Source organism: Pteropus medius, unplaced genomic scaffold, assembly GCF_902729225.1.
Source record: "Pteropus medius unplaced genomic scaffold, Ma_sr-lr_union100, whole genome shotgun sequence".
Lineage (NCBI taxonomy): Eukaryota > Metazoa > Chordata > Mammalia > Chiroptera > Pteropodidae > Pteropus > Pteropus medius.
The window spans coordinates 19668985-19683443 of NW_024342467.1; the positions used below are offsets into that span (position 1 = coordinate 19668985).

At 48.3% G+C, this 14459-nt stretch overlaps 1 pseudogene; it reads right to left on the reverse strand.

Moving 5' to 3' along the window:
• Positions 1-1133: 1133 nt before the first annotated feature.
• LOC120602518 (uncharacterized) lies at positions 1134-1251 on the reverse strand (annotated as a pseudogene).
• Between the last annotated feature and the right edge of the window lie 13208 nt (positions 1252-14459).

Below are 14459 nucleotides of genomic sequence, written 5' to 3' on the forward strand. Positions count from 1 at the left end.
ACATAAATACCCTTCTAATTACCCTAATGCGGGGCCCCTTCTCCCACTAGGACATTGGCCCCAGTGGCTGATGGATAAGGCAGACCTGAGTTTGCATCTGACCTCTTTCTCATATGAGAACATGAGAAAGTTACCTAACCTCTCTGAGCCTGGATTAACACTTCTGTAAAAAGGGGACAATGATACCACCCCACAGCATTGTGAAATAACCTGAACCCAAATCTGAGTGGTTGCTTTGTTGGGGCCCATTTCTTGGCTTATAAAAGTCTCAAGGTTAAGGGAACCACGAAAATCAGTAAAGGGCATGAAATAAAAGAATGCAAGGAACGCGAGAATCTTTATCAAATTCAAAATAGTCACGTATTTTGCTGCCGGCGTGGCTCCAGCCAGGTGGTGCCACTGGACATAGGATTCCTCTGTTCTGGTCGCAGGAGAGCCCAGCTCGGAGCATCCGTGGCACGCGGGGGTGCAGCATCTCGTCCACCCTATATCCTGGTGGCTCCTCCCATCCTTCGGTGCTCACTCATGCTACGACATATTCATCCTGCACACATTTGCCAGATTATCTTCTATGTGCCAGGGGCTGCGCTAAGTCCTGGGGAATCAGAGATGAACCAGACACAGCACCAGACCTCAAGATGCTCGCAACCACCTTGGAAGATGGGTCCTGAATCAAATGCCACCAAACACAAAAATGGAAATGATTAATTCTGCTATTAGTGTGTGTGTGTGTTGCAGGGGAGAGGCTGGGAAGAGCTTGAGAACAGAGACGAGGCCTGCGGGCAGAGGGAACAGTATGTGCAAGGCTTTGAGCGTGAACAGGGAAATCTGCCAGCAGTCCACGGGGGCCGAAGCCCAGGGTCTAAAGAGCTGAGGAGCCTCCACTGGAAGTAAAGACTGGCTCAGATGCAGGGAAGGACCTGAAAACCAGCGCGAGGAATCCGGCTTTGATTTTGAGGCACAGAAGTAGTAAAAATTCTTTATGCTGAATGTCCTGCAAAGAAAACCGTGGTATGAACTCATATACATATACATATATATATATATATATATTTTAGGCGAGGCAAGCCTTGGTTGATCTCACAGATTGCAAGGAACTTGTCATCTTACAATCCCTTATTTTTTATTTTTTACGCCTACAGCACCTGTCTTCCTAGGCGGTCTCCCATCCAAGTACTAACCAGGCCCAACTCTGCTTAGCTTCTGAGATCAGACGGGATCATGCTTGTTCGGGGCGGCATGGCCGTAGACCATATGTATTTTTTTAATCTACTGTCTTCTGACAGTAAGGCCCTAGGCCACTGGGCTGGCAGGAGATTGATTTGCAGCCATCAGTGAGACTTCCCTTTTCCTGGTTGCCACCCAGGATGGTGTGGTGTCCCAGAGTTTTGCCCTAAGCCCCACCTCTGGGGCCCCCACAGGCCATCCCCTTGAGGCCTCCAGGAGTGCCAAGGAGGGCAAGTGGACTCCCACATCATTTTGATCCTCAGAATCCTTGCCCTCCCCCCCACGACCCTCCTCCTGTGCACACAGCCTAAGCTGCCACAAGTGTTTACAAAATGCAGGAGGAATCATAGACATGCAGCAGTTCTGGTTTATTACTGTCTTGCTAAACCTCCCCAGGGCAAAGAAATGCTAAGGGCCTGACGACCAGCTCGAAACATGGGGAAATGCAGAAAGAGCACACAGAAACAAGGATGCCTGTGAGGTAGCCCACCATGCATGCTGCTGGCCTTTGATGCTCACTGCTAAGTAGGACACTCCACATTTTGAGGCGACATCGACTGAAGCAATTATCCAAAATAACTGGGTCTCCCATATGCTTTTGGTAGAAGCATCCAGATAACTGAGATGACAGTCAAAACTTTTCACTTGAAATTTAGAACAAATTCATAATTATCATACTACTAGACAGTGAACTGATTCAGGGCAGAGTGTTAGCTGTAATGGTCTTGAACTTGAGAGTTTGATCTTCATCTCTGAGTTATATAACCTTGAACAAATTATTTTAATCTCTTGAGCCCATTTTCTCACCAATAAAATAGGACTCACCTTGTAGCATTGTGAGGACACAGTACATAAAGGGACCTGGCAGAGAGTAGGCATTAAATAAACGCTCCCTGGAGAGGTGGATGATGGAAGGACACATTGACACACAGACAGATGGACATCTCAGCCCTTCAATTTAATCTACTTGTGTAGTACAAGTATCAAATGCCTCAAAACATTATTTAAATATACATTGTCAGTCATGACATCATGTGAGAACTTTGTACCTTACAATAGCATCTATGCATTCTTGAGCTGTTGGTCAAATGTAACTTCTAAACTAGGGTCTAAACTGGAGCCTCTGTCTTGTCTCTACAGATTATTATAAATAAAAAGAAACACTGAAGTTGAGAGAGAGGAACCCAGGGTCAGTTAGCTCTTTATCAGGTGCAAGGAGAGCATATTCTTCCATTCATTAACACCCACTTAGGCCTGCCAAGAGAATGCCAATCAACTGCTATTTGCCTGGGGTACACACAGAAGAGTTAACCAGAAGGCAGAAGATTGGGTAAACAGTAGAGAGGGCCGAGGAAGAAAGCTTAGACTTGCGGACCTGTGTCTATGGGGGAATTGAAAAAGCCAGTACAGGTCCAGGAAAGACACATGTTCAGAAAATATTTGCGAAGACTTTAAGCCTCTACCTTAGATTGATTCCAAGACTCACGTCTACCCAGCTAATAAGTAGAGGAATACCCCAGCACAGAGTCAATCTGCAAACACCGGGACAGGTGACTACTTTTCAAACGTTCCATTTCCAACTAAAAATAAAATAAAATATACAAAGAAACAGAAAATGATGGCCTATTGAAAGAAACTAAATATTTCTCCAGAATTCATCCCTTAGGAAACACAGAGATCAGACTTAATAAACAAAGACTTTTTTCAAAAATCAACTTTTAGTATGTTCAAAGAGCTAAAGGAAAACATAGACATAGAACCAAAGGAAATCAGAAAGATGACATATGAATAAGATAAGAATTTCAACCAAAAAAATCAATTGCAGAAGGAAAAATGGAAAATTCGCAAACATATGGAAATTAAAACTATGCTCCTAAACAACCAATGGGTGAAAGAAGATATCACGGGGGAAATTAGAAAATATCATGAGACAAATGAAGATGAAAACACAGCAAACCGAAACTTATGGAACGCAGCAAAAGCAGTGCCAAGAGGGAACTGTACACCTGCAGACACTTCCAAAAGATACATGTCAAACGGACAGCCTCACCTTACAACATGAGGAGCTATAAAACACACACACACACACACACACACACACACACACACACACTCTCAACCAAAACCTAGCGAAAGGAAAGAAATAGTAAGGATTAGAGCAGCAATAAATAAAATAGAGACTAAAAAAACAATATAGAAGATCAACAAAACCAAAAGTCGGCTCTTTGAAAAGATCAAAGAAATCGATCAGCCATTAGCTACATTGATGAAGGAAAATAACTCGAATTAACCAAAGTCAGAAATGAAAGAGGGGACATCACTACTGATTTTAGAGAAGTAAAAAAATAATAATAAGTAAAATATGAACAATCGTATGCCAACGAATTGTATAACCCATATGAAATGGACAACCTACCAAGGATGAACCGTAAAGAAAAGAAGCATTAGCAATCCCACCGCTTATTATCATTCTGATGTCTGCATGACCAGATAGATGTGCAAATAGACAGATACCTTATCTCGTTTAACCTCCATGACAACCCTATAAAGCAGATGAATGATGATCATCTCCACGCTCCAGATGAGGAAACTGAGACACGAGAGGTCAAGCACCTCGCGTGAGATTATGCAAAAAGCACGAGGCGGCACTTTGCACGGTGCCCTATGCTGCTCGTTACATAGGGTATCACACGTGATCCACCCAACAACCCTACAACATAAATCCTATTACAGTCAGGAACACTGAGACTTGGACACATAACCAAATAGGCTGCCTAACTTGCTCAGGGTCAAACACACAGTGTGCGCTGCTGGCAGATGCAAACCCACGTTCTCTCCAGCCCTGGGCAGGCTGAGATGTTGGGACTCAGGGCAACGGGAGTTCTTAAGTCTCACAGAGGAAAACAAAAACCATGCCATTGCAAGACATAAAAGCCATCCCCGCTTCCATGTGGGCTCCCAGCCCTACGAGGCCCCGAGAGTGACACGGTGGCAAGCACCAAGGCCCTGGGACTCTGCCACTCATCGGGGGTCTGTGGGGGTGGCCTGAGCCCAGAGTGCAGAGCACAGCTCAGCTTCCTCAGAAGGATGGTTAAGAACCACGGGAAGAAACCACACGTGTAAGGAGAAAATCTCAGAGGCTTTAATAAAAACATGGGCTTTGAAATCAGGAAACAGAAGAGCTCCATCAGAGCCAAATCGAGACCCACAAACTGAGCGCCAGGAAGAGTGACCCAGGCGGCCACATTAAAGAGCAGCCTGGCTGTCTGCTGGCGGCTTTGTGGGCGGCCGGGGCTCCCTCTGGCCCCCTCAGCTCTCTGCCCTGCGCCCGCTCCCCCACATGGGGGTGGTGGGGACGTGCTCTCATGTGACGGATGGCTCAAGCCAGCCTGGAAAGAGAGCTCCGCGCTGGAGCAGCATTCAGCGCCCGCCTCTGTTTGCCTTGCGAAAGAATAGCGATAACGTATCTTCTCCCGCGGAAAGACTTTACGTAGCACCAACGCTTTGCCAAGTATCCGCTGAGCCCTTCCTGTCCCACCCCCTCCATCACCTGCCCCTGCCTCCCCTCTTCATGCTTCCCTTACCCACCCTGAGCTGCGGCCACCCGGACTCGCTCCAGCCGCATCCTTCCCCTTCTACCCACAATGCCCTCCCCACCTTGTTTGTCTGGAAGATTCCTAACGAGACTTCAGAACCTCAGCCAGCTCACAACCACCTCCTGTGGAAAGACTTTTCTGAGCCACAAGGCTTCCTCTGTGCCCAGCGCACCTACCCCAGCCCCTTCTGCATCTTTCTGCCTTGATATGTATGCTGTCTCATCTAGCATCTGCCTGTCCCCACAGGCCAGGAGCTCCATGACGCCGAGGACTGTCTCAGTGGATTCTCAGGGCTGAACGTGGCCTGGTTCTGTGTGCACTGGTAGGTGAATGGGGAATGTGAAGATGCCATTTTAGCCTGGTAGAAGAGGTATTTCTGAGACAAATTCAAGTCACCACTCCAGAAGGCAAAATTTGCTGAAAACTTGAGTGACCTACCTCAAAAAACAAGGGATTCCAGAGGACGAGCAAATCACCCGAGCCTGGAAGAGAAGCGAAGGATGCACGGGAACGAAGCCAGAAGTGGAGCAGAATTTCCACAGGCATCTGGGTTTCCTGCAGCTTTGTGGGGGGCTGCAGTCTCTGTTTGCCCCGTTGGAGTATTAGAGAAAAGAAGGAGGGGAGTGGATTTGACAACCAGGATGTCCACGTTCTTCTGGAAAGTCTGGTCGCGTTGGCGTCTGGGGAGGAGGGAAGCCCGGCGTTGGGGAGAGAAGGGTGGATGACGCCGCGGGGCTCCTCCCTTGTCTGCCCTCACGTGGCTTCGTCCCTCCCCCATCCTTTCTGTTCAGGTGAGGCTAAGCAATGTCGCTGTGACCCTCTGGAAGCAGAGTTCGAAGCCAGATTCTGTCACCTATGGCATGGCCCTTTTCTGTATCTTACGTGGGGTTCAGATTCCTTGCCCAGAAGCAGGATATTAACCCTATCTCAAAGATACTGGAGGAACAAAATGGAACAGACGGCCATAGGGTCAGAGTTCAGAGCAGGAAGCAGAAATCACTTTAGCCAGGAAGAATGAAGACAGGAACTCAGGTACTGACCAAAGCATCAGGAGGTCTGGAGTCGGCTGGAGGCCGGGTCTCGAGGAGTTACTCCCAGGACACGCGAAGCTGGCCCACCAATGACGTGGTCAAGGACATGGGGAATCGGGAGTCCCACCACCAGAGTCATCAAGTTCAAACACACTCCCAGCTGTGAGGCTGTAGGGCAACCCTTGGTGTCTCTTTCTACGGACTCGTCTACACAAGGTTGAGGGTGACCCAGGTTGACATTGGGGCATCTCACCTGGCGGGGCCTGGGTTGGGGTGACAGTGACGACCCACAGAACTGTGTGTGAGCCCTGTGGGTACAGGACCTTCAGGGAGGGACCAAGAGAGAGAAAGAGCCACAAGCAGCTCTGGTTAGTGACAAAGTATGGCTCAAGTGGGGGAGAATGGCATTCCTCTCGGGCCAGTGCAGAACCCCGTGAGGACCCCAGGACTCACAGCTGAAATGTGGCACCTTGAGGGGAGCAGCACTTCGAGCCCAAGAAAACGGGGCCTTCTGCACAACACCAGCAACCTATAGGGTCTCCCGCGGCAGTGGCAAAAACGTGGCACCGCTCAGCCCTGTGGGCAGCAGGCACCACCAAGGCACATGAAACAGAAGAACAGGAGAGAGGTCAAACGCCCCTGACACCCTTAAGGTCAAGGCCAAACTAAGGTCTTTGGAGGCCTCTGCTCCGACATGTGATTTTCCCACCAGTGAAAATCAGGCTAAAGGCAATAATACGAAACAAAACGCACCTACGAGCATGGCCAGTGACGTCCGTTTTTCCATTAATGATTCGTTGGATGCTTTTCCTTCCCTCCTACTCTCCCCCATAAAAATACATCAGCAGCAACAATAGGTCACCCTAGGAACACATTTAGTTGCTTAGTTGGGCACTGCCCTGAGACGCAGAGAACAAATTGGGCAAAACTTTGAGCAGATCCGGGCTTATTAGAATTACTGAAAATCTATAAACAACCGCAGAAGAGAAGGGCCTGGGGAAGCTTTGGGTTTCGTGTCACTTTAAATATCATCTGTGACCGTCCAGAGTGTTTTAGAGACAATGTTTTCCTACCTTGTGAATCAAAGGAGGCGCAATTAGACTCTAACTGAAGTGACGTCCTCTCAGGTGATCCGCCCCCACTGCCCTGCAAATCCTTCAGAGGCCAAGGCAAAAGATCAGACGCGAGGTAGGAGGCATTTGGCAGAGGAGCAGCAGGAAATGGGCACCCAGGGCGGTGCCGACCTGCCTTGCCCCCCACGCTCCAAGAACCGCTTTGCACATTCCACTAAGGTCTGGATTCTGGGGAAAGCTGCCAGCGGGAGCCATTCGGGGGAAGGCCTGTTCCCTCATCAACGTGACGTAAAGCGATGCCTGGAAAAGACAGAACACTCTCCAACTAAAATCAACCCTTTCTTTCTTCTTCCTGTCTTCGTTCCCACCTTCCTTTTTTCTCCCCTCTTCTTTTCCTTCTCCCATCCCTCTCTGCCTTCTGCTTCTCTCCTTTTCTTCTTTCCTTCTGTTATCCATCCATTTATCCAACAAATATCTATTATGTATCCCAGAAATGTCCAGGCCCTGGCCAGACAACAGTGAATTAGACGAAATCTATGCTCTCCGCAACTTGTGTTCTCAGGGAGACAGACGTACCATAAAGAACTTACTGCGTGAGCTGTAGCAATGAGTGATACACAGAAAAATAAAGCAGGGCGGCATGGATGGGGAAGCGTGGGGGGACTCTTCTAGACAAGGTGACCGGGAAGGGTTTCTCTAAGGAGTAGGCATGGCGAGAGCAGCAGGTGCAAAGCCTCTGAGGCAGGGCACTTCCTGTCATGTTTCCAGAGCAGAAAAGTGGCCAAGTAGCTGTGGCCAAGTAGCCAGGAGAAGGGAATGAGGAATAGGGTTGGAGGGCCAGAGGGGCCGGATCCAGCAGCATCTCATGCATCATGGTGAGGGCGGGGCTTTTATTCCAAGAGTTATGAATGCCCTGGGGCTCATGAGCAGGAGAATGAGATGATAGGCCTTTCATTTTTAAAAAAATCTCTTCTGTATACATTCTAATATATTTAGGGGAAGAGTAGTGATGTCCACAACTTACTTTAAAATGCATCAAAAACTAAGACAGATTGAAGGGTGGGTAGAGGGACAAATGGATGGACAGGTCTGTGACTAAGTAGAGTAAAACAGTTGTGGTTGAATCTGGGGTGGGTATATGGATTCTTCTTCATACCTATGACATTTTTCATAATGAAATATTTAAAAGAAACTCACTCCTGGAGGGAGGCAAAGGAACAAACTGGGAGATGAGTGAGGGGCCTTTGCCACAAGCCTGGCCGTGGGTGACGGAGGCCCTGGGCCAGGATGGTGGCAGGGCTGAGGGAGAACACTTGGAACTAATGAGCGCCAGGCAGGTTTCCAGAAGTGGCAGGGCACGGTTGGGCATCAAGGAGCAAGTGGGATCGACCGTGAGCAGAGATGCAGGTCGTCTGGGTTGGAGTCCGCCTCTTCCACTTGCTGTGTGGCCTTGAGCAAATTACCTGATCTCTCTGAGCCTCTGTTTCCTTGAGAATAAAATAAAGGAAACATAATCTACATCTCGATCTTCTTTTCAATAACACGACTTACATAAATTGCCAAAAAGAGGGTCGGCAACATAGTAGCTGCTTGATAAGTATCAGTCCTTCTGAAAGAGGACATGAAGAACACTTGAAAAGAATTGGTGATATTAATAGCCACTTGACACACAAACTCTGCTCCTTTAAAACAGTAGATGGTGAGAAACGTCCACTAATATTGCAGTAAAGACGGCCCGAGATCCGAAACTGCCATGTGAGGTTTTTCTATAATTAAAAACCCCTCAGAACAATCGCACAGGAGACCGTGGTCGAGGAAGAAATCGAGAAAACAAGTGCCATTCCTCTCTGACCCACAGGAGGGCTGCTGCCCATCTTCGAGCGGAAAGGCCAGTCTGTAACCTTCAGGCTGACCTTCGGTCCCTACGAACGAACCTCACCTCTATGAGCTTTCCTATCTCTCAATTACATTAATAAAAAGTAAGAGCAGATTTGAATCCAGAGTTTGCAGTTATGGACTCAACACTTTGCGACCTCACTATTGACTGTCCTATGTCTTTAAACTTTCAAATTTTGACTAAAGCCAGGTGTGAAAAATGCCAGCAAAGCTATAGACAAGACCTGTTTTTATAAAGGTACTGGGAAGTCCATACGAGATGTCTAGTAAATTGGAATTTCTGTGCCGAAACTACTGAATCAATTGATTACTCCCAGAGAAAACGTGCTTTCTGATTCTCTCCCCTCTCATTCCCTAAAGCTCCCCCTTCCCCAGCCCCCCTAGAATTGCCTCATTCTCCTGGAACCTCTGACTCAGCTGTATAAATAACAAGAAAAGTAACAAGAAGCCAGGGGGTCAAATGCTCCAGATGCCCGTTGGACATTTTGCTCTTTTCCCACCAGCACTTGGCACCTCGGCTTCCTTGTGGGAGTTTCTGTGAGTTCGCGACGTGCAGGTCGTGACAAAATGGTCTAAGGGAGATGTTTTGAGGCTGGTTGAAATCCTGGTCCTAATTTCATACCAGAAGGAACGCTGTGGGTCAGTGCTGCTGGCCCGCTATGTCGTCGAATAGCCTGAGAACCCCTTTCGTTGTCCTCTGCGTCCTGCGCGGCTTCATATTTAGTGAGTCTGGAGGTGTTCGATGACTTCAAAACTCAGTAATGATAGCGAGCATGTGTATACTATGCCAGGCCCGGAGCTCCACATACATTAAGTCATTTAATCATCACAATAACCCCATAAAGCAGACACTATCATCATCCCTCTTTTGTAGATGAAGAAACAGAGGCACAGAGAGGCGAAGTGACTTGCCCCAGGTCACACAGCCGGTGAGGGAGAGGGCCGGGATTTGGGCACGAGCTGTCCAGACTCTTCGCCTCTGCGTTATGATTCTTCTCAAACCCAATCCAGTCTCCTCCTCAGTGCTGGGGACCCCGTGTCGCCATAGCTAGGCCTCGTGGGGTCCCGATGCTCCCACTGAAATGTCAGGTGATAGAATGGCTTACCTGTAGGTCAGCTACACCTGTGACACAAGTGCCGAACGCCTCCTGGCAGAATCTAAAAATGAAATAATAATGGTAACAAATCAAACTCTGCCAGAATTGTTGTATAAATGCCTATGGGTGTGTCTGGCAGACGGAGGTGGCCCTAGTGGGAGGCAGAGTGTGGCAGGGACAACAGAATCCCTGGAGCAGAAATTATCCACAAGGGACAAAGGAATCTGACCCCGTGGGCCAGCCCAAGCCATGGGGCTCCATCAGGAGAAATAAGCAGGACCCTGGGTATGGAACGGCACCGACTTCCCTACTGAGCAGCTCACCCCTGTGGCAGGTGTGTTAGAATTGAAAGAGCGGGCTCACCTGGGGCTCAAGCAGCCCTGATCTGCCCCCAACTGATTTTAGCACGAAAGGAAGGGTTGGAGCACATGGTGCTCTCGCTTCCAGGAGAGCAAGCTGGATTCTGAGTGTGTTGGTCCAGGGACAGAATGGAGCATGGGCTCCCAGCACGGCAGCCCTGGGGTGGTCCGCTTTCCTGGGCACTGAGACCCAAGAAGGCCCAGCTCCCAGCACTGAGGGGCGAAGGGTCACTAGCCACCCACCACCGGGCAGCAGCTAGGATAGCAGGCTAGGGTTCATCTCCAAGGGTCACCTGAGAGCCCTACAAGGCCATCTGTTTGCTGGCCATGGTAGCGAGCAGTGACCAGAACTGATTCTCAAACATGCAAGCAGCCCTTGAGACTTCCAAGAAAGAAGGGGGTCATGGAGGAAAACTCCCCCCAAGACTGCAGTGCTGGCAGCTAAGTTGGCTGGAACTCGGAGCCTTCAGGGGTCAGCTTAACGCTGTGCTGGTTGGCTTGCAAAGCCTGCATAGCCAGGACAGCCATGTCCAAAACTGGAGAATTCTGACTCTGGTATGAAGAGGGTGCTGAAAACATAGACGGCAAATGTGTCCATGTCTGGATTACATTACTGGAGCGTTTCAGTCCCCATAATTGTCTACATGATCCAACATGAGAATGGCATTAAAAAGTGCTATAAAAAAACCACCATGAGCACCGTCTCCCCGAGGCCCCCCCCAGGCATCCCTCCAAGAGCGGTGCTCCTCAGCTCCGCGCATTCTTGGCCTCATGTCATTCTGTCCTTGGCTCTTGCTATCATCCTCCCTCCCTTTGGCAATGACCTGGTCTGGGGCCGTCCACCCCAGCTCTTTACTTTGCACCCAATGCGTATGCTACATTTGTGGCGAGCCCCTCCTGACCCTCGCTGCAGCCCACCCTGCAGGAAGGAGCCTGGGACACAAAGGCCTAGGTCTTCAGCATTTTAGAACCAATGTTGTGCAATTGACCTCGCAAATGTTAAAGCCTGCCCACCCTTCCCCCAGCAGGCCCCCTTCGAACAGCCCCTGAAGGCACCAGAAGGCTCTGGGAAAAGTCCGTGTTGGCTCCAGCTTAACAACAAGGACTGAAACCAGAGAGCTCACCTGTCTTCACGTGAGCACGAGGCTCCTGCGAGGATTCGGTTTAACACCTCTGCTTCACAGCAGAGCAAAACGAGCTCGTAAAGTCCGCCCGGCCAGTCAGAGACAGCGCCACAGGAACTAGATCTTACGTTGCCTCTTCCACTTGCTTCCTCTGGGATTCGGTTCACAGGCTTAAACCAGACCCGAGGACAGGCCCAGCTGGAAGGAGGGTTGCTATGACACACCGTGCCTGCAGAGGGGGACCCTAGGGGTCGGCGTGGAACCTGCACATCTCGTCTCGGGTAGGAACCCTGGGAGAGGGACGAGACTCCCTTTTCCTGGTCCCGTCAGCTCAGCTTTGGTGTTGATCACTAGTCTGTTTTCTCAAGCATTTGTGTCTCCTACTTAATGATTTTCTTTTTTAAATCACACACGTTGTATTTTACTATTTTCTAAAAGAGGGCTTTACTCCTTTAGAAAAAATGAAATGAGGGGAGCCGGGTCCCTGGGGGAGCTTCCATTGGAAAAAGCCTCTGCCAGAAACAGTCCTGAATGTTCACTCTGCCTTTCAGGAGTTAATGGCATGATTTTTAATGACGGGGTATTCTAGAATGTAGTATCTTGTGCCGAGTTACCAACAGGACACTGTTTTTCAAAACTTTATAAGCAGCATCCAAATTATTGATGCTGTCAACAGATGAAGTCGCTTAATATCAGCTTTATCTTAGGATTCTGAACACTAAATAACTTAGAGTCAAAGAAAGTCTATCCCTTGCCACGCTCCGATAACTGCATGGTAAACTTGACTGTCAGACCCCAGTGTCCACGAACACTGAACGGCCGAGTGCTGCCAACACACTTTCACTCTTGCCAGCCTTCCGGGAGGCCCCCAGCTGTATCCACACTTTGACGAGCTGTTCCCCACCACCCAAGTAGGGAGATGGCAAAGTGAGACAGAATCCAAATAGAGGATCCTTCCCTGAGTTCGTGGGCCTGTGCCGTTTGCTTCTTCTCGAGACCAGAAAACATCCACATAGCAGAACGTGAAGCCTTGAAATTTTTTATAAATAGTTGCTTCGGCTGCATGAATCTAATTTTCTGCCGATTCCCTGAACTCCATATAAGCCCATTCTTACCTTGACCTTGTACCTCTCCCCACAGGGCAGCCAGCAGCTTGCAGGGTGTAACTCCCCTGGATAAAAGACCAGCACGTCTGCAGGTGCCTCGGCTGCCTGCCCTGCCAGGCTGCATTAGCACCTCACATTGGGGAGTTCAGGCTGCCAGCAGCACAGGGCTGGTGTGAAAACCACGCGCCCACAACCCCCGGCCTCTGGGTGCAAGTGCCAAAGTGCTTGCACAGCAGGCCTTCAGGGCCGAAGTGTGTTCCTGCCACGGACCACCAGAGATGCGGGCCTTTGAGAGAGACCCGCTCCCAAGGAGGAGAGGTCCCAAGCACATTACGGACTGATTCAGCTGTCCCTAGGCTTTGTCCCCCAGGTCAGGTTCTAAGGCCTAACTCAGAATCTTCCAGCATTTGAATCATGGCCTGTCCCTTGGTCCTGAGCCATGTGGCTAAAGGAAGCACACTGAGGGTATCTACTACAAATTATACACATATCCTGTAAGTCTCAGCTCTAAACTCCGATCATCACCATCATCGTCATTCTTGAAAGGTATTTGTCATGTAACTGTACCAGCAAGACCAGGCATCTGCACAGTGAATCTGATTTTAAACACTAGTATTTTTTTTTCCCATTACACTAATTTCATTTTTTTAAGGACTAAAGGGCTCTGTCAAACAAATCTAGATTAAAAGAAATTTCTATCTCACCATCCATAACTGTTGTGTTATTTAGTCCACAGTTAATTTCCTACTTTTTTCTGTGTTTCTAGACACTTAGTTGGTGAAAACATCTTATTTTCCTACCAAACTACCAAAGTATTAAAAGGTCGCTTTGGTTCCTTTTTGGCAAATATTTTTTGGGTGGTGAGACATTGCACTTGTAATTTTGCTTTAGGTCAAAAAGCTGAATATTCCTTCCTGACAACTCACCTTTTCTTACAGTGAGATGTCTTCAAAGAGGGTTAATCGCACTGACCTCAAACGAACTTGAAAGTGAGAGAGTGTACACGTACCACCTCCCAGACACCTGAGCACATAATAGGTTCTCCTACCTGGAATACTTTCTGTATAATAAGAGCATATCACATGGACTCTTTTAATTTCTCCTGAATCTCCTGGGGAAACTGATGGTCCTAATAAAAATGAAGGCTGACAGTGGCCAAGCCCCCAGGAATTAAGATCCTGGGATTTGGACTGATGAGTGTATACACATCACCTGCCATCCAAAGGGACAGAACACATTCCACAGGTTTAACTAACTCCGACTAGATGTCGCCACGATTCACGGTGAGTTCATTGAAAAGATAGATTATTATAGGAACCATGAAAAAAGATTTCAGACCAAGGGAAAGGACACATCATATAGAACGCTCAGAGGAAAAGTGGACCTCTGAAGAAAATCTACGAACTGAAAGAGAGAAAACTTTTCAGGGAGTGCTTGAGCTCAGCTGAATCTAAGAGTCTCCAGTCGCATGAACCAGAAAAATGAATTCGAAAAAGACAGACCGAGATAAAAAGACACAATGAGAACGAAAAAGGGAGTGGAGAAAGATAATAAAGAATGGAAACCAAAAATACAAGGACTGAATTAAAGTCCTCATTGCAGGTGACAGAGGATAGAATCGGCACCGCAAAACAACAGAACCAACAGGCGAAGGGTGAATTTGGGGAACTCCCTCAAGATGCAGAGGACGGGGACAAAGAGAGGGAAATGGAAAAAAGAGAAGAGAAATAGGGAGGACAGGAAACAGATCATCAACCTCCAAGGTGTCTTTGAGGCAAAAAAAGATTATAACATTTTCGTTTAGATGCGATTTTTAAAGACTCCCCGGGAGAAAGAAGTAGCTGGATTGCTCGGAATGAAAGGGTTTCCACATGCTAGTCTAAAATAAACGAAAATAGGGCCCTACCACCATAGTTTTGGGAAAATATTTTAATTTCAATAACGAAGACT